Raw genomic sequence first — 13,126 nt, 5'->3', positions numbered from 1 at the left:
CAAAAATGGGCCAAATCAGGGTACTTTTAGTATAAGTACACTTTGTAAGTATACTAACTAGTACATATGTAAGTACACTACTAATACATAAATACAAGTATACTTGGTAAGGAAAGTATACTTGATAAAGTATACTCAAACTCCACTTAAGTATACTTGGAAAGGTAAACTAGAAGTTTACTTCTTTTTGGTAAGGGCAGGTGTGCTGCCATCCTGAATGTCCAACCTGGCCCTGTGAATGAGCGGCTCCTCCAGGAGCCAGAACAGCGACGCTGTGGGCTGCAGTCTGTTCCATCTAAAAAGAGTCCAGGCTTTAAAAAGTCCTTGATAAAACGTTGGCAAACCATTTGTGTCCGATGAATGATCTGGTCCATCACCTTCTTCAACCTGTTGGACAGGACTCGGGAGAGCAGTTTGTAATCTGCACACAACAGAGAAACACGCCACCAGTTCTTTATATCCTGTAAGTCACCTTTTTTTGGCAACAAAGTCAAAACTGCCCCCCTACAGCTCTGTGGCAAAACTGAGTCATCAAAACACTCAGAAAACACTTCTGTGACATCATCACACAGTTCAGGCCAAAAGGCTTGTGTAAAACTCTGGTGGCAGTCCATCAATACTAGGAGCTTTCCCCCCCTGCATGCCCTGCAGCGCTGCAGACAGCTCCTCTGTGGTCAGAGGACCCCCCAACTCCCTGTTGCTCTCCTCTGAGACTCGTGGCAGTCCACTGCAGAAGGAGTCAAACAGTTCGTCATTCTCTTTGTACTCACTGTTGTACAGAAGAGTGTAAAAATCCACCGCTCTCTGCCTGATCTCACCATCTTCAGTCAGCAACCTTCCTGTTGGGGACCTCAGAGCATACATGAACCTGCTCTGCCCGTTCTTCTTTTCCAGCTCAAAGAAAAACACAGTGGATGAGTCCATCATCACAGCACTCTGAAATCGAGCCCTGACTAGAGTCCCTGTGCCTTCAAACCCAGCAAGTCAGCCAACATGGCCTTTTTGGTTTTTAGATTGTCCAAACAATCCTGATTTCCTGTGGACTCCGCAAAACTCTGCAGTTCCACTAACTCAGTCTCCAGATCCCTCATTGATTTGGCAATGTCACGAGAAACATTGAAAGTGTACTGTTGACAGAGTTGTTTGATTTTTACCTTTCCATAATCCCACCATTGTTTCAGAGACATAAAATCACTTTTCCTAGTTTTAAAACCTTTCCAGAAAAAAATAAAAACCTCCTTAAAATGTTAATCCGACAGAAGAGCGGTGTTAAAGTGCCAATATGCAGATTTGTGTTTAACTTTTGCAATAAAAATATCACAAGATACCAGTGAGTGATCAGAAAAACCTACAGGCAGAATCCTACAATTTTTGAAAATACTAAAATTATGTCTAAACGAGTAAAAACGATCTAGATGTGCCATAGTTAAAAAACTATCTGTACTGTGAACCCATGTGTACATGTGTTCATCTCCCTCCATACATCAACCAAGCTGTGGGTTTCTATCAGCTGCTTGATTGCACTTCGGGAGGATGCATGAGGCTCAAGGTGATTCCGATCCATTTGATCATTTTCTGCGCAGTTAAAATCTCCCCAAAGAAACAAGAACCCTTCAGACCCACACTGACTTAGAACCACACTGAAATCAGCTAAAAACTGAACCCTGTCATGCCCTGCATTCGGAGCATATACATTTACAAACACCAAATTATAAGATTCATATTTAGCTTATACTCCTAACAATCTACCTTTAATTGTTTCCTCTACCACATATGAGTGTGGCAGAAAATTCTTTGAGAAAAGCAGAGCTACCCCTCCACTGTCATTACTTAGATGGCTCATAATGACTTCACCATCCCAGCCTTTCTTCCAGTCAGTGTCATTGGTGCTGTCACTGTGTGTCTCCTGAACAAACATGACATTAATGGATTTCACTTTTATAAGTTCAAAAAGACACGCTCTCTTTCTTACATCCCCCGCTCCATTTACATTGAGGGTTGATATTTTAAAGTTGTTCATAACAACTGATGTAAAAAGAAACACACAACATAAGACCAGACTGAAACAACAGGGGAGGCAAGCTGCCTTATTCTGTCTCTGCTTCTCCATGCTGTAGTTCTTGTTTTATTTTCTGCAGAATCTTCTTCAACCTATACATCTCTTTATCAGTGTAGCCTCCTTTGTCTCTACTGAAGTGAGCGCTGACTGAATGCAGAAAAAGCTCCTTGTCCTCAAAATAATCTTCAATTTTTACTTTTTTCATATTTTTTGTCTGCTGCAAGAAGTTTTTTTACCTGTCTCATTTCATAATGCTTCTCATGCATCATAGCAACAGACACTTTGGATTTACAGCTGTTCTGACTGCCTGCAGTTCTCTCCTCCTCCTCCTCCTCCATATTCAGCTCAGATTCTTGCTCTTCCTGTTGTCTGCCTGAAATCCTGGTCACTGCTCCTTTTTTAGCCTTTGAATCACTCAAACTGTTCCCCTGTTTTCTTCTCAGTACAGGAATTTTGCAAACCTGTTCTTCCTCCATCAAATCATCATCATCAGTGTTGAGCTCAACACTCTGTGCAGTCTGGTCTGCAGCATCTGCTGCTACAGGCTGCTCTCCTGTCTCATTTTCAGTATCTGCAGTGTTTTTATCTGATTTTTCATCCACATTGCTCTGTATCGTTTCATTATTCTCTTCATTGTTCTGCACTGTGTCGCTCTGAGAGTTTCCTCTATCTGGATTAGGCTTAGCCTACTCTGCACACTCTCAGCTGAGGAGAGTTTCTCAGGACATGCACGAACCAAGTGACCTTCCCCTCCACAACCAAAACACTTCAAAGTCCCAGAGTTTACAAAAATGGCATAATCAAAATCATCAACCTTCAGATTAAATACCAAATCCAACTCCTCATCTTTTTTATTCAGGATCATGTAGCCTACATCTGCCGTCTGTGTGACACAACGTGCTTCAGCAGCGGCGATTTACAGCCAGATGACAGTTTCTTTATAGGAGAAACTATTTTCCCATGTCTGGAAAGCTCTCTGATCAAAATCTCATCTTTAATGAACGGCGGGATGAGAAAGTGTCAGACTCTCAGTGCATGCAGCCAAAATAAAATACAAATAAAGTGCTTCGTGTGTTCAGCTAATGTGTGTGTTTAAGTGGCATGTGTGTTAAGACTGTGACTCTGCACCGCGTCCGGTACAAGCAAAGTTTTCCAACTGACTTTATTAGTCCAGTAATTTTAGGCCAAAATTGGGGTCAACCTAGGACAAATTGCAAGAGAAGCAAACTCAACTGATTTTTTATCCTCAGTATGTCCTGAGTGAGGGAAAAAAAGTCCCAAGAAATCCCATTGGTGGAAAGTTTTGAAAATCACCTATTTATGACCACATATTACCAAAAAAACACTGTTTTTAACACACAGGAAAGGGGTTCAAAATTTTACTTTCAGATATCACTATAAAAATTCACAAGTTGATTACACACACAAAGACAAGAAAAAAAGTCAATTACAAGTTCTTTGAATTATTCTGTTTACACATGCATATCACACATTATCTGATTTGATATGTGCTAATTGGAATATAAGGAAGAAATGATAGAAGAGACATTTAAACAGTGAATTAAAAGGTTACTATATATATAGTAACCTTGAATTAAAAGTTTCTATATAACAGTGAATTAAAAGGTTATGATATATATAGTAACCTTTTAATTCACTGTTTTAATATCGGCTCTGGCATTTATTCCTTATATTCCTTATTAGCGCATATCAAATCAGATAATGTGTGATATGCATGTGTAAACAGAATAATTCAAAGAACTTGTACCTGACTTTTTTTCTTGTCTTTGTATGTGTAATCAACTTGTGAATTTTTATAGTGATATCTGAAAGTAAAATTTTGAACCCCTTTCCCCTGTGTGTTAAAAACAGTGTTTTTTGGTAATATGTGGTCATAAATAGGTAATTTTCAAAACTTTCCACCAATGGGATTTCTTGGGACTTTTTTTTCCCTCACTCAGGACAAACTGAGGATACAAAATCAGTTGAGTTTGCTTCTCTTGCAATTTGTCCTAGGTTTTTACATAAAATGACTGGACTATATATCAAAAACCAGCCGGTGAGAGCGAGCAGCTGATTAAAAAAAAAAAAAAAAAAAAAAAAAAAAAAAAGCAGTGTGTCGGCAGTGAGAGACATGACGCAAGTCGCATTCAGCCCTAAACCCTAACCCTAACTCTGCTCAAAAGCTCTGCGTCTCTTACCAACCAAGTTTAGCAGAAACTCTACTGACTATTTTGATGCCCCGGTCATGGTCGCGCAACCACCAGGTAACTTTACAGGAACGTTCCTCCTACTCGGCCCTCTCAGTGGAGACACGGCAGTTAAGAGGGCCGAGCGAGAGGACGTTCCTTGTTTCTTTAAAAATACTACCAGGAACATTTGGGTGGAAACGGGCCTTATCAGTGATTACAGACTGAGGGAAGGGCGAGCTGAAAAAAACCTGACCACTACTGAAGAGAGACGCGATGTGAGCTGTCACACTGTCACACTGAGTGAGTGACAGAGGTTGTCACTGTGTGTGTGTGTGAGGGGGGCACATGGCGTAGGGGCGCTGTGTGTGACTGGTCTATCACACAGTGGACACAGTCAGCTACCCAGTGAGGATTTTCATTCATCACGAGCACAGATATTAGCTGTGTCCCAATTTGCTCACTGCACAAAACGAGTGACGCACATCCGGTTTCACCAGATAGATACACACGGAGCTAGACGGGAACGCCACAAACGTCACATCCGGTTTTAGCCTGGGTGGAAAACAAAGCCTTAGCGACCATTGAGAACAACGAGCGGACAATAGTCAAGAGCTGCTGTGTGACGTTTTGGTCATCAAATATCGCAAAAAAAACAAATTAAAGTTCATACGTTTGCCAAACATAAAAACAGAGCCTATTCGGTACCGGCCGGTACCGAATAGGCTCTCTAATAGGCCGGCATCAGTGCCCACCCGGTCAGGTCGGTAGGAGTAGTAACATGGAAGGGGGCAAGCCAGTAATTTCGCCTAGGGCAGCAACATAGCCACTGAGTCTTAAGAAGAAAAAACTGACTAAGAGGTGGTCATTAGCAAACAACTGTATTGGTCAGCTCATGTGTCAAAACAGCTAGCCTACCTGTAATTCACTCAAATGAGCTCCATAAACATGCTTAATTCATTACTGGCTCTTGCTGTTTGATATTAAGGTAAGTTTAATTGAACACAGCTGTAGAAAATGTAATAGTGTCTCTTACCAGGCGACTCAATCAGGTAGTTGTAAATATCTCCGTACGCGACCGGACGCCATTGGGTTGGATCGTCTGTCCAGTCCTTAATAAGATAGGGACAACGATCAATTCCGATTTTGGCCAGCTTAGTCAGGTATCGTTCTTTGTCGGCTGGCAATAAAGAGTTAATGTAAGCCATTGATATTCATTTTAAAATCTATATTTTACTGGAAAATACGATTCAAAAATCGCGCTAAATGAATGGGAATCAATGAGAGCAAACCAATATTTTCCACCCAGGTGACTCCGCCCCCCAGCTATGACGCACTGATGACACTACGCCGTGTGTATCTATAGCGGCATTTCAGTTTCCGGTCTGTGTAATGGCTAACCCTAACGCTTACATATTGCCGGTGCCTCACGGATTTGCCCAGAACTAACGATAAACTATGTCCACCGAAACGTTGCTGCCACTTCCCCAGCCCCCAAAAGCAAACGAGAAAAGGGTTTAAGTTATACATCTCCAGCTATTTGCACAACATCGAAGGGAAGTCATTTAGAGAAAGCTAGCTAACGGTCGTTAGCTAGCTTTAGCTAACTAACGTAGATGGTTAGCACCAGGCGAATCACACCGTAACGTTTGTTGTGTAAAATGAATCTCGTTTTTGTATCCAGTGGCAAGTTAACTGACTATACCTGAGGCCTGTATCACAAAGCAAGCTCAGTTTTCCCTGGATTTCTCAGACCTATCCGGCTACACTAATCGAGATCATGGTGATCAGGAATAACCGGTATCACGACGCTGGTTATCAATTCGCTCACTCAATCCAGGTTTGTCTCATCAAGAGCCGTGAACGCGCATGTATAAGGGAGGGTTCCGAGGCAGCTGACCAACGACAAACATAAGCGACAAGGACAAAAGCACCGCGTATTTAACAGCGGAGGAGTGCGTATTATACTGAAAAAGTATGAGGAGGAAAAACAAAATTTACACACTAAATCGAACACCATGGCTGCCGCGAAGAGAAGGCAGCCACGGCAGTCGGCAATGTATTGCTGACTGCATAAATGCGCAAACTACACATCAGTGGCCCAAGTAGCCCACATCTGACGCTGACACCTATGAACTCACTGCACTGCACAGACGTGTTGCATGCCTGTTTTACAGGCTATAATAAAATAAAGCGGACGCCAAAATTCAATCATGTCAGTACATCAAGTTGATAGCAGGGTCAACCCTATCCCTAACCCTAGCAGGCTAGCTTTCAGAACAGGTTTAGGATAGGTATCCTATCCCGATGAGAGGTGAACCAGCTTTGTGATACAGAAAATCTGGAGTTGAGCCTGAAGTTATCTCGCTAACGTCTTAATCCCGCTTCATGATACAGGCCTCAGGTATAGTCAGCTAACTTGCCACTGGATACAAAAACAAGATTAATTCTACACAACAAACGTTACGGTGTGATTCGCCTAGTGCTAACCATCTACGTTAGTTAGCTTTCCCTAAATTACTTACATTCGAAGTTGTGGAAATAGCTGGAGATGTATAACTTAAAACCCTTTTCTCGTTTGCTTTTGGGGGCAGGGGAAGTGGCAGCAATGATTCGGTGGACATAGTTTATCGTTAGTCTGGGCAAATCCGTGAGGCACCGGGTTAATATGTAAGCGTTAGGGTTAGCCACATAGACATAGAAAGAGGCTGGATTAGCCCCTCCCCCTTTTTTCACGGCAGACTTGGCGGCCATCTTGAAGCGGTCGACTGTCCAAACACACCCTGCGTTCCAAATCGCATACTTATACTTTTTACTTTTAGTAGGTACTGCAGCTGCCCTTACAAAGTATGTAGTTTAGTATGAAACTATTGGGACACACTACATACATCGTCCCTGAAGTCCGGCCCTCTCGCTCACTTCCGCCGCTGTCCGTAGCGGCAAATTTGAATGTTGTTGTCAAAATGCTGCTGCTGTTTCATACTGCGCTGTCCTCTGTCAGATTTCTGATCTGCTGTCTGTCTGTCGCTTCTGCTGTCACTGAGTGAGTTTTGTGCGATATGTGTGTTTTGTTGTCGTCCATATGTGGGCGTGGCGTGTACACGCAGTGCGACGTAACGTCTGCTGCACAAAGGATTGTGGGTCAGAATGGCCAGAGCAGCATGCTGGAATCCATACTGCGAAATCTGACCGGATATAGTAGAACATCCTGGTACTCTTGGCATACTGCATCTGACATACTATGTATTGGGACACACTAAATCTTTTTTCCCCTACTAAATAGTATGATAGTATGAGTATTGGAACGCAGGGACAGAGTGGGACTCGGTGACAATAACAAAGCAATGTCGATGGAAAATGCCTCAACATTGTGCAGCCTATGATTGTAAAAACCGGCGTATTGCACAATCCAGACAACAGGGAATTACCTTTCACAGGTAAGACACATGTTTAGTTTATTTTGGTCATTATAACTTACCCATAGACATCTATAACGCTACTACTAGCCCCAAAGTGACTGGAGTCTCTTTTCTTGCTAACGTTACTTTCCCCACTCCCTGAAGGTTTCCCAAAGAGCAGAACCATAGGAAGAAATGGGAGGTCGCCCTCAAAAGAAAAGATTTTAGAGCCACGGATGAGTCTGTGCTCTGTTGCGAACACTTCAAGCCAGAGGATTTCGACAGGACCGGTCAGACTGTCTGGCTTACATCTGATGTCTTACCATCCGTTTTCAACTTCCCAGCTCATCTCTCATTTTTGTGTCTTGTCTAGGTCAAACTGTCTTGCTCATCCTGGAAGGTCATCCAGCTGCAGATGAGATGGCTAGATGCTGGGTGTCACTTCCATCTAGATTACCTGTTCAGGATACCCTGATGTTTCTGCTGTTGTCTGCTGTCCTAGTTTGTCCCTATCTCCCTGTCTCTGTCTCCTTGTCTCTCTCTCTCCCCTCCCACCCAACTGGTAGAGGTAGATGACCGTCCACCCTGAGTCTGGTTCTACCTGAGGGTTCTTCCCGTTAAAGGGGAGTTTTACCTTGCCACTGTCGCCAAGAGCATGCTCAGGAGGGAATCTGTTGGGTTTCTTGTTTCTCTACTATAATTTGTAGAGCGTGGTCTTTACCTGCTCTACCTGTAAAGCGTCATGAGATAACTTCTGTTGTGATTTGACGCTATATAAATAAAGTTTGATTGATAAAGTTTGATTGATCTCCAAACAGTAGGTGTATCATTTAGGCTTTTTGTATTCTGTATATCGAATATGCTTATGTCTATAATATAAACACAGGGGCCTATTTGGCTTCATTCACATTGGCAATTTCAACCTGGGGTCACAGACCTGCCATTTCACACTTGCATTTATGGGTTAAACTTCCAACACAGGTTGAGTCAACCCTAGTAACATTAGATGTAACAGTCACATCTACATTTTTTTATGAATGTCAGAAAAAAGTCAAAGCAGCCCGGACCTCTGCTACTTCAAGGAGAGCTGAAGAGAGTCAGTGCCAGTGGATCTCTGTCAGGATGCTCCTGTTGAACCAGAGGAGAGCCTGCCAGTAGATCTCTTGTCTCTCTGTCAGGATGCTCCTGTTGAACCAGAGGAGAGCCTGCCAGTGGATCTCTTGTCTCTCTGTCAGGATGCTCCTGTTGAACCAGAGGAGAGCCTGCCAGTGGATCTCTTGTCTCTCTGTCAGGATGCTCCTGTTGAACCAGAGGAGAGCGTGCCAGTAGATCTCTTGTCTCTCTGTCAGGATGCTCTTGATGAACCTGAACCCTCGCCTAAGCCTCGGCCCAAGCGTGCAAACATGCCAGGGGTGGAAAAGGTGAGAAGGATACGTGAGCTGGGCCAGGGTTGTGTTCCTCCCGATTTTTGTTGTAAAATTTAGTTTCAAAATGCTGATATTTGATTACAGAGGACAGTAGCCTATTAAAAAAGAGAAAATGTTACCTTGTGCTCATAGCCATGCTGTAGCCTACTCTGGTATATCCATTGGTTCCCTTTTAATGATGCACGCACATATGAACTAGGCTATTTGTACTGAACAAGGTGAGAGATTTGCATGCCTGCCTTAGCCTGTTGTGAGTATTTGTACTTGATATATGTCCTAATCAGCTGTAAGCATCATGGCCTTGATCAATTGAAATCCTATCTCACTTGCTTTCTGACTCTCATTTTAGACATGTACACACCCACACTGCACACATGCACACTGCCTTCATTGAAACATGCTAGAATATGTGTCCCTGCTACAAACATCCTCATACTCATGCTGCTGGCAGTTGGATGCATAGATGAGATTAAGAATGACGGCCAGCCATAACCTATTCATCCCTTCTGCTAGGACCACACCTTTGCACTGCCAAGCTGTCCAATTGCTCTAAAGAAGAGACTGATTCAGGCTACAGACAATGTGATCACACTGGAGCGGGAGAAGAGTTATGCAAGGAAGCGTGAACTGAGGGCAAAGAGTCATATGACATATACCTCCCGCCATATATTGACTTGTCACCAGCACACTATCGCAGGAAAAGTGGGCTGCTAAATGCGCTTCCGCCTTCGACTACAGTACTGAGTTCTGCTTACAGTAGGCTGATATGTGATGTTATATGTTTTTGTTTGTTTTGTACAAAAGTGTTCATAAAGGCTGAAGTGTTTCGACCATAGTTGTCAATGTCTGTTTTGTGCTGTAATTAAAATGATATGTAAGTATGTTACAATTGGCCGTATAGTTCAATGTTTCTTGCATTATCCAATGTATTACATAGTCCAGGGCAGCTTGGCTGCTAAGCAGAGGATAGACACAGCAGGAGCCAGATGTACTTTCTCTATCTTGTTATTTAGGTCTGTTGCATTAGATACACGCCCAGTCAACATTCACACACATAGCATAGCACATTCCAGAAACAAGGCATGGACAGTGGTTGGCCTGTCCATGCCTGGGTAACTGGCCAATTATTCTCGGTTGCATTTAAGTCCAACCTATGTACGGGGCAGGCCCAAGCCCAAGAACATAAATGTGTATCATTTCCCGATATCGGGGCTCTTTCCTGACTGAGATCCTGCGGGAGCTCTGTCTCACTGAGACCAGCGCTGCCTTGCTTTATATGTGACCATAATAAATATTGCATCAGAAAATTGAAGACTGACTTCGGTCTGTTCCTGGGCTTTCAACAAAAGAATCGGGAGCTAACAGGTAGGCATATACTGCAGGTTTTTCCCAGCATGTATTTGACACAGGTGGTCCACTGAAGAGTCTTCATCCACCACCTAAGCCAAATTAATATCTTAAGGCATTTTAAGGGCATTTTAATGACTTAACGACCAGGGACCACCTGAGCTCCCCCAAAAGCTAGGGACTGTTTAATGTATATTTTGGGTCTAATGTTAATGCTTGACTTTCTACTGAGCCATCATTTGAATACTAATGTGTGTGTGATCCTTGGTGGTCTAGCAGAGTGTTCACAGGCACAATAACTACATGAGAACCTCAGACAAAGAACCATATTTTTCACATTTTAGATAATCATCAATATTACACTATTTAGACTATCACATTAATGTGTACATATTTACCTTGAGAATTTGATTATATCAGAAAGAAAATGATCAAATGAGGCCCTCTGACAAAGAACCATATATGCATGTTCTCACATTTTCGATAATCAAAAATATTTTCACATTTTAGATAATAATCAACATTACACTATTTAGACTAATATGCCTATCACATTAATGTGCATATATTTACCTTGAAAATTGATAATGTGTCCTTATTCTACTGACAAAATATATTTCATCCATAGGCCTAACCTTTTAATATATGGCCATGAGAAACCGAAATTGATAACAAATGGACTGACAGGCATCTTAAAATTCGCCATGTGTAATGATAAAGTATGCTTTCTGATGGGCATCTGAGGGGAAAAAAACATGCTTCTCGCGAGAATTTAACCCGGGTCTATAAATAATAAGTCTTGTGTGATAACAACTATGCCACTACAACTTCAAAATATTCAAGGGGAATAGATATTTATTTATGAAAGCTTGTATTGGTTATACAATTAATGCACAGTGAATCGCGGGGTTGACCGCAGCAAGATGGCGCCGCCGTTGGACGTCAGTCTACTGGGATTCCACCGTAAGGCGTCCATGTCTGTGGTTAGCCATTACACAGACCGGAAACTGAAATGCCGCTATCTGGCGAAACCGGATGTGCGTCACTCGTCTTGTGCACTGAGCGAATTCAGGGTCTGCATCCTTCGAAGTCCGCATTTGACGGCCAGTTACGTCACAACACTGCGCGAAAGCCTGTCAGAATTCATCCAAAGTCGAAGGATCCTTCAAATTCGCACTTCAAATGCGTCCTCCTTTTCAGCCGTTGGTAGCCGATTCGGAGGATGCACCGCGACTATCCTTCTCGGGCTCCCGTATCCCAAGATGCTTTGTGTGCTGCTGCTTAGTCTAAAAAAGTTAACTGAAATGGCTACGGCGGCATCTAAATTCAGATTTCACTATTATAAAATATTCGGTTTTTACTCATTTGAACATCCAACGCCATATGTTAAACCAAAACCCCTTTCTTTACTGTTTTGTCTTGTCTGACGGAAAGAAACGTTGGGTGCGTTCCAATCGCCCTGTAGCTCCCTGCGCAGTGGACTACACAGGGTGTGCCGCCATGTTCAGTGTGATTCCAAACTACAGGATGCAGTTCGAAGGGTACTGCGAACTGTGCAGGGAACAAGTGAACAACGGTTCCTCACTTCGCCCAGTTCGCCAACGGATATTACCCATCAGTCATTGCGCACCGGCGAGTCGAACCAATGGTTAACTTGCTGTTTATGGCAACAACAACCGGGTGCTTGAGACGCGGCGGTTATTTCTCTCACCACCGTCATTATTAAGGATTTTAAAATAATCTGTCAGTGATCAACATATAATATGACACACAATTTGTAAATGATGTGATACGAATCTCTTCAGGAATGACATCGTACATCTTGCAATGAAATCACATTTATTTATAAGTTTTTGCTTGTTAAGATAAGTTGATTACGCTGACAATTATTTAGGAATAACAACCGCACATCTTGCAAATGACAGCAGTAATGTGAATGAATGAAATAACATTTCACAAGACATTTCACCTTGTGTGTTTTGGAAACTCAGCCGGAAACAGCTGTAAGTTGCAGGGTGTTCCGATTGGAGTAAATTCGTGAAGTGAAGTTCCCTTCACCAACATTCCCTGTGTAGGGAGTAGGGAGCTCTGTCGCAGTACACTGTGGATCGGAACTCAGCTGTTATCTTTCTGTCTCCGGAGTTTGTTGTCATGGTAATGGCGGTTACCTGACCAGGAAATATTCCTAAGGCTAGACCGTCCCACTTAGTTGACGGGGAGGTCGCTTCCGCGGCCTTTGGAGGACCCGGACTTCGAAGGATGCAGACCCTGAATTGGGACACAGCTATTGACTCATATTACTCGGCAAAAGTGCTTTACCCATACCGGATACTCATTTCAGCCGAGTATCTGGCTCAACCCTACTATATACCTTACTGACGTAGAAACATATGCCCCCTCCCCATTTCCCTGTCAGCTCTGATAAGTTGGTATCCAGGGAAATCCACAGTGGTGTCGGTGATAGCATTGTGCAGCCAGGTTTCGACTTCCTCCACTTAATTGCAGAGAAAGCGTACAGTTGACATGTGGATGGCAGATACAGATGTCAGGCTTGTAACTGTTTTGACAACAACAACAACAAAATGATTAATTCAGGTGTGTCTGACCATTGTTGTAAGGTCAGACACACCTGGATTAATCAGTTTGTCCAATTATGCAAGACAGGAAATAAAGGAGCTGGCTTAAGTTCAGGAAGTAGCGGAGCTG

General features: G+C 42.9%; 1 long non-coding RNA gene across 1 annotated transcript; it reads left to right on the top strand.

Moving 5' to 3' along the window:
• Nucleotides 1-8,986: 8,986 nt before the first annotated feature.
• Nucleotides 8,987-9,904, top strand: LOC115366853 (uncharacterized). The gene is made up of 2 exons (XR_003928872.1): nucleotides 8,987-9,067; nucleotides 9,587-9,904. It is a non-coding gene; the product is annotated as an uncharacterized LOC115366853 (long non-coding RNA).
• The last annotated feature ends 3,222 nt before the right edge of the window (nucleotides 9,905-13,126 follow it).

This window comes from Myripristis murdjan, chromosome 10, assembly GCF_902150065.1.
Source record: "Myripristis murdjan chromosome 10, fMyrMur1.1, whole genome shotgun sequence".
In the NCBI taxonomy this organism is placed as follows: Eukaryota; Metazoa; Chordata; class Actinopteri; order Holocentriformes; family Holocentridae; genus Myripristis; species Myripristis murdjan.
Note: the sequence above shows the minus strand (reverse complement) of the source record. Positions and strands in the feature narration are given on the sequence as shown.